The following is a 17,465-nucleotide window of genomic DNA, read 5'->3' on the forward strand; positions in this document are numbered from 1 at the left end:
CTACAACTGACCCTCTGTGTACTCTCCCTCTCTCCCTCTGAGGGTGCAGGCAGTTTACCAAGGGATCATTTATTGACTTGTATTTAATTAGTCTGCAGTATTTAAATAGCGCATCTGTGCTGCAGTCTGTAGCTGACCTCAGAACACCTCCAAAGTTGCCAAAATGTGTTAGTGCATGTGCAGCGTGTGTGTGCACTTCTCTGGGTGTGTGTGTGTGCGTGTATAAAAATGCGAAGAAGGTACCAGAGTTTTATCAGACAAACAGCTTTTCACACTGGCCTGGTTTTAACAAAGCTGAATCTGTCCTCCAGAGCTCCAACAGCAGTTCCACCTTCCTGAGTCAGATACAATCAGTACTGTTTTGGCTCCAGCAAGCCTTATCTGGTTAAGTTGAGAACAGGCCAGCTACTTCATGGTAACAACCTGCTATTGATACAGATCCATTTAACTTTAGGAGCGAGAAAAAGTCTTTGCTGAGTAAAGATAGACCCTGGAAAGTGAAGACACAGCAGTTCTTGTTTTTATCACCACAGGCCTCTGAGCAATTATCTGGGGCATTTTCATATGAATAAATATGTTTTGTTCAGCCCGCAGTGGTCCTGCAGTGAGCTCACCTGAAAAAGCTAGTGACATAAAGTGGTAAATGAGGGGAGATTCAAGTACATGATGCTAACACCACTTATGGCCTAAGCCATAAATATGGTATAATGTATCCACATGCAACCCCCAAATCAACTGAGGTGACATCTTGATCTGATGACCTAGCGACTGATCCCCTGTAAATACACTGTCAAGGAAACTAGCTCACCCAGCAGTCAGCATTACTGCATATGGGTCATTTTTAGACATGTCTTAAAGGTCCAGTGTGCAGGACTAAGGGGCATCTATTGTCAAAAATGGTACTCAATATTCAGAACTGTGTTATTGTGAGTGTATAATCACTTATACGTGAGATTCGTTGAGTTTTAGTTACCATAGAATGAGCTGTTTACATGTACATACAAAGCTTGTCTTCTCCCATAGAGACCACTGTGTTGCCTCTACAGTAGCCCAGAACAGATAAACTAAACTCCAGCTCTGGATGGGACCATTTGCATTTTTGCCACGGCCGTCATAGTTTTCTCACACTTCTCTCACGTCACTTTTGCGTAAAGGTCACAATGGCACTGTGAGCAGTCACATTTCCATATCACTTTCAACACAAACACTAGTCTGAATGAGAGCCGTCAATCGCAGTCCTCAAAAAGTCCTCAAAAACAGCCTCAAAGTCCTCAAAAACAGCCTGTGTCATTGTGTGTCACACAAAGACACAGGCTGTTTACATAAGCAGTAATTAGGACCCACAATACTATTGTTTTAAAGCAGCGACCTCTAGTGGCTGTGGTAATTATTACGGGAGCAAAGGAGGAAGTGAGGTGACGTAGTATAAAGTGAAGTCGGCTTGGGATCGCAGGGTCAAACAAATACAGGACTTTGACGCAGGAGACTGCTGTTTTGTCCTGTGTGAAACCAAAATTCAACAATGTAATGCAGTGCATCACATGACATACGTGACATTATGTTATGTTAGTAACCAACATAGTTATCTTAAGCCAAACCATGATCTTTTTTCTAAGCCTCTTCCTTTTCATTTCCACTGAATGTGAGTGAGTGAAAAAGCATTAAAACATTTGCTTCTGATGGAAGAAAATTCACATCTTCACATCACCTGAAGTTCAACATCGGCGGAATTTGACTTGCAAAGTCGCAGTCTTAACCAATAATGAAGAAGGATGTGTGGAGGACACACTGATTGTTGCTGTGTTTAATCTGCCGATATTTTATGATTTTGGCCATGAAAAATACAAACTACCCGCTACGAGAGATGCTGCGTGGCTGACAGTGAGTCTGGAGACAGGCATGTGTGAAATATAAGAAAATGCAAAATGTATCACAAACAATGTATTTTGCAATATGATGCAGAAGAGAAAACCCTTTTTCCTTTATATTGTTACTTCTCACTGTTCTCACCATATTATTCTCTCATTCCGCTCCTTCTGACAAAAAAGAGGCCAAATATCACAAGAGCATTGCATCTTTTTGTAAATGTTGAGTCATGTCTGAATAAAGCCAGAGGGAACATTTACAAACAATAACAGACGCGTTAGCCAGCAATGTTTTGCATCCAGTTTCATTCAACTGCAGTACCTCAGCCAATCACTAAAAGCATCTATACATGTGTTATTCCAGAGTTTTGGTTCTAGTTTAGTCTATCCAAAGGCACAGAGTCTGATGTTTTTTTTTTGGAATTAATTGAAAAAGAATTGCCAATGAAAGCTACGATAGATGAACAGACAAAGTAAAGAAACCCAAAGAAGCTCAAACTTCATCCGAAGAAAATGCAAAAATGAGAAGTACTGCCTACACAGTTTTACTGACAGGTAAAGTCTGTAAAGTGCCGAGCAGAAACACTATAGCGAGGGAGGTTGAGCACTGACGATAGAGCAAAAGTAAAGAAGAACTTGTAGCTCACTTTTGGATGAGATTTACCGGACAGCAGGCTTCATTTTTTCCCGCTTTGCTTCAGACCAACACAGTATATTGTACATGACATTTACACCGCCTCTTAGCTGTAATACCTCACGGCACGAGAGCTCTTCCTCACCATGTGAACATGCAGCACACTTCAGCGGGAACACATTTAGCCTCTCTGGCTGACAGATCCACAGCTCAGCTCCTCTCAACCGACTGAATCACCATGTTGTTCCCGGCAGCAACTGCAGACATCCTGCCGCCGGTCAGCTCCAAGATTAGCTGAAGCTCCGGGTTACCTGGCTGCCCAGCTCCAACCCATCTAATGGCCCAGACAGGATTAGCTGAATGTGCTGCCTTAACAGAGCGGGGCAGAGAGCTAAAGTCTGAGGGTTTGTGGGCTGGAGAGAGTCGCTCAACCAAGAAGACTCTCCTCTAAATCTGAGCTGACCTCTGGATCAATAGGCCAGACGGAGAGAGGCGTCCCTCAGCCTCCAGAGAGCAAACAGATGCAATAGCCACTCGCTCTGCTAATCTTATCTCAACTGTGCACACATAAACACACACCATGTGCTATCTGTAATAAATCACCAGCAGCAGACACTACAGTGAGGAGGAACAATGTAGTATAATAAAGTTGCCACAACCCAGAGCAGGGAAATTACCTGCTGCTGTCATTAGAGCTTCTTTTAGCTCTGCGGCTGCTGTTGCTGCTGCTGGCCTTCTCACTGTGAATGCTGTCATTTACATATTTTACACAAGATTGAAATGGCAAAATGCTCCAGCCCAGCTGTTACTGTGTCTGTATTGGTGCTGATGAAGTGAATTAGCAGGCTAAATGTGGTCCAGGTTGTATAATGAGAGAGCAGAGACTAAATAAGTTGTGGCTGATTGTTGGCTGAGGCTGTTGTGGAGCAGTTGGCGTTTCTCTTATCTGCTTTTAAAAGGCAAACAACTCACTCTGTTTCTCCTCGCTGGCTCGGTGTGGTTGTCGTTATGTGTTTTTGTGTGTTTTATTTGTGTGTGTATGCACATGTGTTTGTGCTCAGCTGACAGATGCTGTAAAAGTGAGCACATTGTCGCCGTAGCAACTCAAGTGTAACGTTGTGTGAGGAAAGAAAAGAGCACCCATTTCTTTCTCCTTCTCTGATTTTCATGTCACCATCAGTCCAGTACATGAACGCACTGACCATCTACCAGCGTGTGCAAGGACAAGCTCTGCCGGGAAACAAATGTAAAAGGCCAAGAATGTAGAAAAAGGAGAAAAAACTCTCAAATTACCTGCTAAAAGATTAAAACCCTAAAACAAATCATGAGGTATGTAGCATGGTACGTTGAACTAAACAAAAATTCAAACACTTTTTTAAACACTTTTGGTTTTTGCCTCCATTTGTCACCATTTTTTCATGCACTCAATACATAAATCTATCCCAAAATTTAGTCATAAATATGTTGTAATCCATGATAATTTCTCCTTTTCCAAGATAATCCGTCCACCTGACCAGTGAGGCATGTCAAAATACTGATTAAAAAGAATCGTTATTATACAGGTGTGCCACTCTAAAATGCTCAGTTTGATCACAACACAACGCCAAAGATGTTGTAAGTTTTAAGGACCCTTGGCATAGCTGTTCCCCTATAACTGAATGTTCATTTCACGACCACAAACTGTCTCCAATCTTGTTTCCATTAATTTGGCAGTACATCCAACCAACCTCAAAACAGCAGACCAAATACAGCTACTAGGACCTCCCCATCCAGCGTCTTCTTAAGGATAATGGAAACGACATTAGAGAAGTCTAAGCATGGCAATAGCACACTCCCTCAAAACTTGGGATTGGGATCTGTGGCATTGTGATGTGTGATGAAGTTTCACATTGTAGAGCGGCCCGAGGCACACCTGTGTAGTAATCATGCTGTTTAATCAATATCTTGATACGCCCGTCAGGTTAATGGATTATCTAGCATGTATTTTAACAAATTTGTGACTAAAATGTGTAAAATCTGTAAAAAATGGGTGCAAAAACAAAAGTGAAAGTGGATAGGAGCTTTAAAAGCTACATAATTAAAAGTTCTAAATAAATAAAAGTTCACATTTTGTTCACACCTGCTAGTGTCACATTCTACGTGACCATTTGAATCAAGTTTTTCCTCTATTTTCACTCATTTTATTTACTGGCTGAAGGTTTAGTCACATGTCTCTCACTAGTGAGTCACACCATATATTATTCTTAGCACAGAACAATTATCTTACCCATGTATAAAAATATCTGTCAGTATTGCGTAGACATATGTCGACGGGACATTTTATGACTTAGTAATGTCAATCTGTCCACGAGATCCTGTGGTGCCTCTTCCAAGTAATAATTAAGCCATCAAATGCCATTATAATAAAGGTTACTGGTATAGTGTAAAAGAAACTGGAACTTCAGAACACTTCAACAAAAATCAGTCCACTATAAACAGACGGCCTAGATTTCCTCTCTGGGCTCTGCTAGTATCAGTTGCAAGAGGGTCAGAGGTCAGTGAGCAGCAGAAAGATCCAGCAGGATATTCATGTTAGTCATCAGAGATCATGGGCTTTCCTTATTTGTCGATTTTGTGCCTCCTCGTCTCGTCTCTCCTCTGTTCTCCTGCCAGTGACCTGGAAATCGATCTCAGCTCAGTGTCCGAAATTGACTTTTCGACTCATTGGCTGAGGAACAATCCACCATTCAAGCATATTTTTACTGGACAAAGTAATGAATTGGTTGTATTATGTTGAATACAAACTTTAAGAAAAGGTCAGATCCAAATTTTAGGAAAAATTATTTTAATATATTTACTGAGAGGTCTAAGGCTTTTATTGTGCAAGGTATGAACAGAGGGAGCGAAGCGGTAACGCGCTGCTGTTGACAATATGGGAGAGTCATTGTTCAGACTACTGAGCCTCTGTGTTATTATTTTATTACCTTTGTAAGTATGGGCGCCACTCATAACGCTATGCTTCAAATAAGCCTAATGGGGCTTTCATATCGCCTCCTCCAGTCATTTTAATGAGTGAAAGTGGTTGAGAACAAGGCAGTAGGGTGGGAAGTGGTTGTTGTCCATCTGAAAGCACACAGATTTCACTCAGAGCTCACCGTGTTGAACAACTGATAGTTGCTGCCTGGCTTTGGCCGATTAAAGAGCGGGCATCACGGAAGCAGAAAGAAGACAAGATGGAGGAGCTGATAATAGGCGGGTTTTCATCAAACCTTCAAAATGCACAAATTGAAATTGCGAATATAAAATACGCCTACCGGAAAAATGTCAATTTCGAAAAAACTCCCATTTATCACCAAAAAGTTAAGACGCTCGCGTGAGGTGGTATTTCAGGGGATTCGAAAAGGCCATCTTACACAAAACTGCAATGGAAACACTTTTTTCCCGCTTTCATAGGTCACATGATGCTCTGGCTATGCGCATGTCAGTAGAAACTGGTTCCCTCGAGCATGATGCAGCAGGTGCTACAGAGGTATTACTGCATCGCATAACTCTTCAAAAGTTGACCGGATCAACCAGAAGTTTTGAATCCACAATTCCTCTGTGAAGTCGTGGACTAACAGCTCCCAGAAAGAGGCTCGCCTTTTCATTGTGGCTTCCATAACATGCCTGCGTCGCCTTCCATTGGAAATAATGACAACTAGGTTGGAGGCTGCAATAGAAATCAACCTGCTAATGTTCTGAACATCCATCACCACACTTTTTGGAAATGTTATTGCAAGAGGAGAAGTCGCATTACATCACTCAATGGAAACACAGTCATCTCGCAATTGTGTTTTATCGACATCTCAAAAATATCGCTTGAGTTTTGCACAAATCTGTAATGGAAACCTGCCTTATGTTGGAAAATGAATACATTGTGTTACAGCACTAAGGACAATTAGAAAAAAAACTGGCCTCGGATAACATTACCACCAAACTTCAAATGTCTGGTACATTGTCAAAATAAGTAGAATTCTTTGATCATTTAATTGATTTTCATTATTTCCTGACACTGAAAGCAGAGGTACAGCAGAGCAGCGTGCCCATAAATAATGTTAAATCCAGGCCAAGACTCAGAATAGTGTTTTATTACACGATTTTTTTTTTGCACAACATTTTACCCGTCAGCATGGTGTATAGCCCTCTGAGATTTAATTGCCTGATGGAACATCTACCTGCATTTGGCGCTAATTTCGCACCCTGTCATCATACCATTTTCAAAGATGTCTCAATTCCTTAAATGCATCTCAAGGAGAGAGAAGGCTTGCTGGAATAGATTGGAGTGAGGATGCACAGGTGTATCATTTCTGGAAGTTTTTTAAGCACCTGTGAAATATAAAGAAGGCCTGACACACACCTGATGATGCAGCTGTGTCACACGTCACATTTAGCTGATGGCGCTTTAAAATGATGCCTCATTATGTTCAATGCTTGTTGCCTCGACTTCTCTCTTCTCGTGTCTCTAGTGTTGTCAAAAATATCATCTTAGCAAAACATATAGATTCTGAATATTTGAAATGGTGTTCCCACAGTATGGATGCACTGGTACCAGCTCTGCTTTGTTGCTCGTTCTCATTGTTAATGTTTACTGCAGTCTTTCTGCTCTCTGCTACGAACCAAGAAAAGAAAGGTTGTTGTCATATTATAGGTATGGTAGTAATTCCAATATTGTGACAGTGCCAGTCTCTTCCTTGTCTCCTCCGCTCGCATCTCACATGGCAGAGTGTCAGAGGAGAGGAGGCGAGGAAAGGAATCAAGTTTGTGCAAAATGAGAAATGAGAAAAGCCTTATCTTTTAACAGAGCCAAGGACTACCATCTCCCCTGACAACCACCTGTTCACGTGACCAAACTGCATACTCACATGATAACAACTGAGCAAACTCCATCTGAAGTGGAACTGTGAGGCGCAAGATCCAGCAAAAGCTACTGAGTGGACATTGACTAAATTTGTTTTTGGGGGAATCTTAATTAACTCCCTGCTGCACCATGGAAACTAGCAGTTCCTATTTGCTCTGCTTGTTTTTATGCATGATTTAAAGAGATATAGGAACATTAGTCTCAAAAGACACGGGAGAAACATTTATCTCTAGTGCTGTTTACAGCAGTGAGTGCGAAATGGGTTTAAATTACTGCTTTTTTATAGATACAACTGGCTTTTCATGGTATAATTATGTCTTGTGATGCTTACTTAAGGTCAAAGTTTAACCACCTTATGAGAAACCACAGACACTACACACAACACATGCTCTTTGATGCTCACAGGTGCACATATGATCTTAATGAGAGTGTGTTTGGGAAGCTAATCAGAAGACGCGGCTCCATTTTAAATGTTGCTGCGCCAGGAGCCATGGAGACAAGACGGAAATAGATACAGGCACTAAGGGAAAAAAAAAAAAAGAAGCAAACATTAGCAGAGCTGAGAAAACAAAGCTTGATGTATGCATGGACATGACGTGCCTGCCTGCACCACACAACACGCTTGGTTACATAAGGACAATGTATATTGAGTTTCCACTGTACCGTCCCTGAAGCACTCCCCCCTCCTTGGCTCAAGCACTCATACATTCAGGCCATAGTGGTTCTGCTCTCTTTCACTGACTGCTGTGTAGGAGTCAAATTAGAGTGAGCTGATCTAGCGTGGCAGTGCTGTGAAGGCTTGAGTGGAGAAAAGAGCAAAAGGAGGGAGAAGTGTAAGGAAAGGAAAGATGGAGGAGAGGCAGAGAGGGGAGGGGGAGCGACGGTGAGGAGTGGGAGAAGTGGGCTAACTTAATGGATGGGGGATATTACATGGAGGAGATAATGAGAGGGAGGGACAGCTTAATGAGGGGGGTGATAGAGCCCGGGTAGCAAAGCTAACGGGTTATATGGAGCACTAGCTCTATTACAGAGGGGAGTTAGGGACATCATAATCCCTGTGGCCTTATAAGTAATTACTATGTGATAGAGAAAGAGAATGGTAAGACCTATCTGCTGTCAGCAGAATTGGAATGAACTCCCAAACGGTTCTTTCATCGCACCATGCTTTTATGTGTGTGTGTGAGTGTGAGCGAGTGTGTCTTCGCTGCACTTGTACCCTTTTAAGATTCCAATGGTTGACTTTCAGAGTGAGAGCATTTGTGCATAGTTAGGGCATATTTTTATTCGGCATCGCTTCCATAAGAGAGTTAGTTCAGGGGTAGGAGGTGGGTTTATGGATATTGGCATCTATAGAAAATATAAAGAGTGTGTTTAGCTCCTCTGTGTGTGGATCATAAGACAGCAGGAGGTCTGCACAGTGTGTTCTGCTGGCAGGCTCGCTTTTATCTACCAGTTCGATGGATGCACAGTAACTAGGCTGCTCGCCTTCAGTCTGGTGAGCTATGAACACATTCACATTGTTAAGTTAAGCAAGCAAGAAGACAAACACCAGAGTCCCTGTAGATCAGCAGCTCTAGAACTGCATGCCAAGACTTTAGCATGCCATGTGTGGAGTAAAAGCAGGCCACCAGGACTATGCAAAGTAAATCGACTGACCTGACAAAGTTAATTTGTTACTGTTTTTGTTATTTGCTATGGCTGATCCAGCCAGGCCTATTTTTGGACCTGCTGAGCAAGCATGAATTCATAAGCCATGCTGTGATTCTTAGCTGCAAACACTCTCCAAAACCATTCACTTAAGCTCTCTGTGCAAACAGGGCCAGTAGTCCCTGCTTGAAAATAATTAGGTCATTATATATGTATTATATTTTCAACACATTTTGTCTCTTAATCTCTAAAACAAAACTACCTCAGCTGACAAGTCAACATATCCACATGCAACGGCTCATATGATTTCCTACGAATTACCGCCCCAAAGAATGACAAACACAAAGTTACATAAATAACCTAAAGTTACTGTGGTTAGGTTTGGGAAAAGAACAACTTGCCTTAAATGACTCAAAGTTCGCTAAGAGTTTACACGGAAAGTCCTGTGTTTTGTGACCCGTCCAGCACTCCAATCTACCTCCTAACTGGACTGCCTGGTACCACTTCCTTCTTTACTACCTTCAGCACATTGGTCATGTGATCGTAGCCTCCCAAAATATGTGGGTTGTGCAAGGATTACTGACTCATGACAACGTGGAATATGTATGGATTTTGGTGCGTTACTTTTCACAGGAAAATGTAAAAACAGTGGACAACAACAGCCTGGACGAGTTCAGGTTAAAGTTTATCATCATCAGCTTTGAAACAACCAAGTTGCATCATGGATGCTGTTAGGGCTGCCCTTTGAAAGTCGGAGATTGAGATCATCAGTTCACTGAGATTGCTTAAAGTCAAGCTCTCTTTTCTTTTTTGCTTGTCAGTTTGCTGTGCCGTGTAGTTCTGTAGAGAGTGCAGCTGCACGGAGGAGGAGAGGCTTTGCACCATAAGACTCTGAGGATTTCTTCTCTCCTCTGCTTTGAAGTGATGAATTTATAGCCCACAGTACCTTAATACAATACAGTCAGTGTCTTTTGTTTTATATCTAGTGTCGACAAAAAAAATGTTGTTGCACATTTGCTATCCATTGCCAGTTTCTTTACTATATTTCACAAATGCAACTGTCACATTGAACAAGTTTAGCCCTGCTTCAAACTTTAAACCTTTCTAAGAAAAGAAAAACCTGTGGTTGAATATTCATGTTGAAGCGCCAAATCTGATTTGACTGCCATAATTCTCAGTCAGGTACAGCCGTAGATGCTTTTCTAGTTTAAGTTTGCAACAATGTAACCTCTCCAATCTCTCTGTCTTCATCTGTAGTTGAACATACTGCAGTTCCTTTTCAATACACTGCACAATATATGCATAACGCACTACCATTAAGTGTCCCTTGCACTTGAGAGCTCACACTCAACACTGCACTGCATTAGGCCCTCAGTGACACACCTGCCAAGTGTGAAGCCGATAAGATGAACGGTTGTCGAGAAAATTGAAGGGTAGACATACAGTACAGTCAGACAGACAGTCTCTTCCATATTAGTCAAATGTGCTGAATATCAGCGCCTATTATTTGAGAATTTTTAGGATTAGAGCTGCTAAAAGTTTTATGTTTTTATAATCCTTACAACTAATACCATGTTTATAGTGAGACACAAGCTGTGTTCTGATTCCATGCTTTGTGTATACCAATGGTAAATGTATATTTTCTAGGACTGTAAGCAGAGCACTTTGCTCAGTAAGTATGGAGCAAATTTATGCAAGTTACTGCTTTGTAGTAAAAATATCTGATATAAAGTGTGTGCCACCAGTCGTCAATCACACCGTGATTCTGGAGCACTGCTGCCAATTCCAAATTTGAAGATGTCACTCACCTTGTCAGAAAGAGATGGCCTGTCATCCCAGCGGCACAGGCTGACAGACATACGTTATATCACTTTTTAAGTTCCTCCTAACTTTGACAGGAAGGAGCTCCATCCTGTTTGTCTTACGGGAAAATGAGCAGGCTAACGTTACACTGAGGCCGGCATCGAACCGCATTGATTTAACACTAGCACCTGAGTTAAATGGTATTTATGAGTGTGTGTGTGTGGACGGAAGTAATCAATGCTTGTTGAATGAGAAAGGATGAGGGAAGGAAGTAAAAAGTGAGGAGGGGGGAGTGAAAAGGAAAGCGAGGGGAGAGGAGGTGAGGCTCTTCAACCAGAAGAAAATCAATGACACAACTGTACCTTCAGGGCGGAAATCTCAGGCAGGAAGCCCTCGATGATTTCTCAGCACTGCCTTTCAGTTACCTGTGAAGTAAAGAAGATGGCACTATGAACTCTGCATCACAGAGTGTTTATCCCATGAGCATCAGTACTCAAATACTCTATTGGGACATCAGTAGTTAATGTGTTTTAGGCAAAAGGGCTGGGCGATATGGCCTAAAAATAAAATCTCAGATTTCTTCACATTCAATTTATGATTTTAATCGATTTTTTCCCTCTTAAAAACAAACTACCAATGACAAAGAAATAACTCAAAACAAGTTTTGCTTTGATTTTAGCAATAGAAATGAACGCAGGAAAACTGAAAAATGTAGAAGGAAACTTATAGCTTAGCGGCACAACCCTGGTGTCGATAGATTTCAGCATGTGGATGAACCCAGGCTTTTCCACTGTATATGCGGGCTGTATCTTTAGAGATATGCAGTGCGACTGCATCAGTAAAAGCTTTGCTCTGGGTCACTTTGCTGTCATACGGGACACAGTAAGAAAATTACTCCACTATTGTTGGCTGCTTTTTACTGGCTGTTTGTGGGCTGACTCGTTCTTGTGCATCTTCAGAGTGAGACACATTTCTTCCAGTCGGCTGCATGCCTCTGTTTGAGATGTTGAAATAAATCGGTTGTGCTGCTGTCTTTAGTTCCAACGGCCTTACAGCAAACTTTGCAGCTGACTTTGGTTTGCTTGAGATCTGACGCTGCAAAACCGAACCAGTTCCAAATGACTGACGAGACTGTGCCTTTTTTGGGAACATACTCTTCATTGTCATTCACGCTTGCTGTCATGTATGCGTATCTCTTGGAGGTAAATGCGAGGGGAGGACACAGTACACTAAGAACAATGCCGAATTATAGAAAAAAATCTTGATCTTCATTTTTAAAACTGTCCTAAAGCACAATTTCACATTAAACAATAAAATCAATTTATCGCCCAGCCCTAGTAGGCAACTGTTGATTCATGCAACTTTGAATTATAAAACAACACTTCGTTGCTCAGATTATGCAAATATTTAGCTAACTTTATCAAATATTAATGACATAAGAGTTTTACAGTTTTACACTTGAAAAAGAAGCTGAAATTGAGCAGAGTCCACGTCTTTCCCCTGGAGTTTCTGATGGGGACTGATGGAGTATAAAGAGTTTAGTTTCCAACTTTGGAGTAAAGTATGACAGCGGAGGAGAGTGACAATCTCCCTCGGGGAGAGAGGAAGACAAAGAAATGTCATTCTTCCTCCTGTACATCTGTGCTCAGCCTGAACCTAGGCAGACTGGAGACAGACAAGTGTGGTGAATATTGAGTAAGTGACCTTTGAGATAAGGCCTGGATGGTCTTTATAATTCACTGTCATCATTGTCATGAGGGCTGCAACAATAGATCCATCATCATCAATCATCATTTCCTGGGCTGGGAAGGGGTTATAAAAATGGGGACTATGACAAACGATGTAAACAATCCAATAATTTTCAAACGGGGAACTTCAACTTAGTTTCCAGTTTATGAGGTATAGCTAAAACTAATGCAATCTAGTGCAACAGCCCTGCGGTAAATCCTGACTGAGTGAAGAAATTAATGTTCAGTTTTGAAATATTTTTCCACTCCAGTTATATAAGTGAGAATATAGCTATGAAGTAAGGAATCTATGTCTGTTTGTCAGTATGTGTGTGCCCTTTGCATATCTTGAGATCATCTAATTTACTTCACACTTGGAGGGTGTATTGCTGGGAACGCAAGGACATGCAGTGTCGAATTTAATGTGATTTAGACACGCGACACATTCAGTGTTAATAAACTTTGAGTAGACAAGCGGACAGCTCTCCATGGCTCTATGCAGCGAAAAGTAACAGCACTTAAGGGCTCTGCAGAGTCAACTATGTAAACTGTGTATTTCTTCTGTTTCTGACCGCAATAAGCTGCTATCTTGTGTTTTTTTTTGCCATACTAACATATAACACTAATAATGTTACAACAAAATACCCCCACTAATTAAATCCATACAACATGGTTATGTCAAAGCAAGTATTGGAGATGCTGTTTTTCTTTTTACTAATAACTCCGCCTGGTGTATTTCACTGGTGTTTCTGACCATGAGTAGCCGCGACTTGGGCCTGTTTTTCTGGGTTAAATAAAGATATTTGCGGGACCCCAGGCAAACGCTGTCTTGCTCTATGTTTCACCCTTTCTCTAATTGGGAACTCTGGTAGGCTATTTGCAGTGGTTAAAAAAATACTTAAAACGTTTTTTTTCTTTGGAAGTAAAACCATTAACTACAAATAGTAAAACTGCAATTACAGTTTAAGACCAACATCCAAATATTTGCTATAAAAGAAAAAGTGAAAAAGAGGAAGCACAATGTATTTACTTAACATCTGTTCATGGTAGAGATTTCATTTCTAATTTAACGCTGGAGATATGAATAAATATTAAAGCATCATATTTTAATTGTTAAATTTTATGAGTAAAATCTGTATCTGCAGTTTCACCAGAAACAAGTTTCTGCCATGTGCATGCACATAGTGCAATGCTTTTCTCTTAAGTAGTACATAAATAGTCATTAATCTACCATATTTTTTGTGCTTTGAGGGGCTTTTTGTGTTTTTTTGGGGGTTACAATGAATAGCACGATACTATGTTTTTCATATCATCACAATAACAACAGCTGTTTAGGGTACAGGTGTATTACTCAGGACCCCAGGAAGTGCAGTGTGGAGTGTGAAGTTTGTGTGAGTGGTTCTTGAGAAAGCTGCAGTAATACCACAGACTATATGCAACTGAACAGACATGGGTTTGACATGGGCACTGATATGACTGTAGACTAAATACTAGAAACACCCCTCTATAACCGTTTCAACAAAAACTAAAGATTAGAACTTTATTAGGCCAGAAATTTTGCAGGACTGACCATTAAAGTTATAGCTCAGTGTACCTATTAAACTGATAACTAAGTGTAAATTGTACAGTATGAGGGATCTGCACTTGTTCTTATTTCACTGCCCCACCCAACCTCAATGGTGCGTTACTTACTGTCAGTGTGTGCTATTATATGGTATCATGTGACTAACAGTCTTCAAGTATTTATCTCCGTCATTTGCTATGTGAGGCTTTTTAACCCTCTGAAACCTGGATCGCTTTTCTTGTGCTGCATTCAGATGCCTTCAACAAGTATTTAAACCTTTGAACCCTGTGCAAATTGGAAAGTCAGTGAGCAAACTTAGCAAGAAATGTTTTGCAAATGTAGATTAGAAAATTATATTTAAAAAAAAAAATTATATATATATATATATATATATATATATATGTGTGTGTGTGTGTATATATATATATGTATATATATAAAATATAACTACCAGAAATATTTATTTAACATCATTTACAGAATTATTATTCTTATTATTAAAGCATGTTTTTCAGGTCATTTCCTTTTGTTGTTTGTTTGTTTTTACTTTTCTTGGTGTTTTTGTACTAATTTTCAGGTAATCTATTATTCTTTCTACACAGTTTTTGTTGGGATTTTATTGCAAATTTTTGGATCATTTTGCTCATTGCCTTCTTCGCATTTTTTTTTTATTTGGAAACGAAATCAAGCCAATTTGCTCAGGTTTTAAAGGGTTAAGTAATCACAGTATCACACACAAAACCAATAACAAGTGCAGCCTATTAACAAATGTAAATGTATCTGGCCTCATGGGTTTAGCTAGTATTTTGTATTAAGTACAAAGACCTTATACGATGAAGTAACTGCGCTTTCATTTCAATCACTTGAAGAGGAAGCTCGTGTTGAGGCAGGATGAAGTGTAGAGTAGTTTTAACATTAGCCTGAAACAACCTTAGCCCGTAGCACCACTAGCTTAGCACTGTCTCCTCAACTAGCCGAAGTTTACAGTAGAAACGTTAACTTTCTCGACATTTCCTGGGTACCGTGTCGTCAAATGTAACGAGTAACGAAATACCGCTAGCTAAAGTACTAGCATCACTTTACAACTGAGCCAGGAGTCATGTCTACCCTCTTAAGTGACTCTCCTCTCAAGCAGACCGACTGCACTTCCATTAACAGCCCCTCACGAGCTACTTACTTTCCCCGCTTCCGTCGCCGCTTTCTCGGTGTGTGCCGCTGCTCCTGTCCCCTCCGCTCCTCCGCTCCTCTCTCTCTGGGAGCGAGATGGAGAGAGGAGTCGGATCCAGGCGGAGGAGGATGGGAAGAGAGTCGCGCCGCTAATAGCTCCCGCCGCACCGGGAGCGCACAGCGGAGGAGCGGGAAGGAACACGAAACAGGTCCGCTTACCGAGCTTGATGTATCATGTGGGTCAGAGATGAAGAATTCATCTCGAGCTTTCATCGCACAAGTTAAAATTCATCCCCGCGATGGTACAATCCGGAGAGAGAGGGAGAGAGCCTGTGTGTTGTGATAACCTATATTTGGTAAAGGGGAGTCCACTGACACAGTTTCATGTATTAGAAATGACAGGGATATGTTAGTGGGCGTTTACTCGTCTGTCAGAGAGTTTGAGGTTACAGTAGGCTGTGAATATTTTATGGATGAAATAAAGACAAAGGACGTAGGTTTATAAGGAGTTGCGAATGACATGGTCTTTTATTAGCCTTTATCCTGGTGACAAAGCAGCAAGCTATTTTCACATCAGCTTTGGCTTTTGCTCTTTTTCGGTGCCCTAGTCTAAACACATTCAGTTTTATACAACTTCACTCAACCTCCAGGGGCGCCTGCAAAAGGGGGGCGGGGGGACCACAGCCCTGATACAGTTGCTGGCCCTACCATTGGCTTCCCCTGGTGAAAATAACTGGAGGCTGACATTACTGTCTTTGTAAGACCAGAGGATAGTGATATCTTTCTGGTACTTTTATTATTATTATTATTTTGCTATTTACATTGTTATTATTGTTTGCTGTTTTGTATGATATTTATTTATATTTTAACTTTTGTTTGCTTGTTGATTGTTTTAAATGTGTTTGTTCATGCTCGGCATCATTGAAAATGAGGGTGTCCCTCAGTTGATTTCCAGAGTCTTAAATAAAGGTTTGAATAAATGAATGAATGAATCTAATGAACACAAACAACCTAAGGCACCTAGTAAAAACCAGACATGTTGCACTAGCTAAGTTGTACTAGTGATTTTCAAAGGGGTTCCTTGAGCTCTCACCTCAAGATATGTGAATGAAACTGGGTTCTATGGGTTCCTATGAGTCTTGAGTCTTCCCCAAACTTAAGAAGGTCCCCATGGCTATACTGATAGGTCTACATAACACATTGTGGAGGCACACTTTTTTGATAAAACAAGCTCTTATTTGATGTTTTAGTTTGTTTGTTTGTTATTTTATGAGATCTGCTACTTAATTTTTTTTCTTTTTTTTACGAAAAATATATTAAAAACTGAATCAGTCTGAATCAGTTTTTTTCATTGTGAATAAGAAAATGTTTGACGGGCTACCCCCTATTAATAAATCAAATCTTATGTATTCAAAATTTACATGTACATTTAAATACAATAGATTTTATAATGGTATAAGTTTTTCTTTATTTTTCTTCTAGATATTTATACTATAAGAAAAAATGCCACCCAATACTCAAAATTATATCAAAATAATGAAAAAAAAACCTTAAATGTTTATCAAAACAGTTGGCAATCCATTTTCTGTCAATTGAAAGATTAGGTAGTCATTGCAGTTGTATTTGTATAAACTGTATAAACAAAATAGATTTTTTTTTCTCTTAACTTGAAACTTTTTATGTAAAAATCTTAATTCGTAAAGTTACTAAAGCTGTCAGATAAATGTAGTGAAGTATAAATTACAAAATTACAATATTCTGAAATGTAGTGGACTAAAAGTATAAAGTACATCAAATTGGTTTAAGTACAGTTATTGAGTAAATGTACTTAGTTACCTTCCACCACTGAGTTTATTCATGTTGCTCCTTTAATTTACCTGCCTGTACATAGTGAGCACAGTCATGCTCCCCAGAGAAAGAAATCTTTTGATTTTTGGTCTATTTTTAAAATGAAATGTAAAATCTGAAAATGTAAAATAATTTCAGGACATTTTTCCCTTTTTTTATCATATCTAATAATCAGATGATTTCCAGATTATTTCCTTGTCACCTTCTACTTATTTGTTTGCAGCTTGCGGGAGATGTCTTGCCAAATTGCTCATTATATTTTTTCAAGTGTTTCTGAAAGAAACTTCCTCAGATTTCAGAGGTTTAAATGCTGGTAAAAGGCGTGTGAATGCAG

General features: G+C 40.2%; 1 protein-coding gene across 2 annotated transcripts in view; it reads right to left on the reverse strand.

Annotated features, from left to right (window-relative positions):
- The window catches only part of klhdc8a (kelch domain containing 8A), a 39,916-nt gene extending 24,250 nt beyond the window's left edge, over window positions 1-15,666 (reverse strand). The window contains exons 1-2 of one of the 2 annotated variants that reach the window (XM_042506593.2): window positions 15,294-15,666; window positions 11,188-11,250 (exon numbers count right to left, since the gene is read on the reverse strand). The gene's annotated coding sequence lies outside the window, so the exon portion shown is untranslated. Of the gene's footprint in view, window positions 1-2,644; window positions 2,968-11,187; window positions 11,251-15,293 lie in introns of those variants that run through there. The other variant, XM_088084021.1, reaches the window with a different exon arrangement.
- Between the last annotated feature and the right edge of the window lie 1,799 nt (window positions 15,667-17,465).

This window comes from Plectropomus leopardus, chromosome 2 (genome assembly GCF_026936395.1).
Source record: "Plectropomus leopardus strain MGB_pleo_1.0 chromosome 2, ASM2693639v1, whole genome shotgun sequence".
Taxonomy (NCBI): Eukaryota; Metazoa; Chordata; class Actinopteri; order Perciformes; family Serranidae; genus Plectropomus; species Plectropomus leopardus.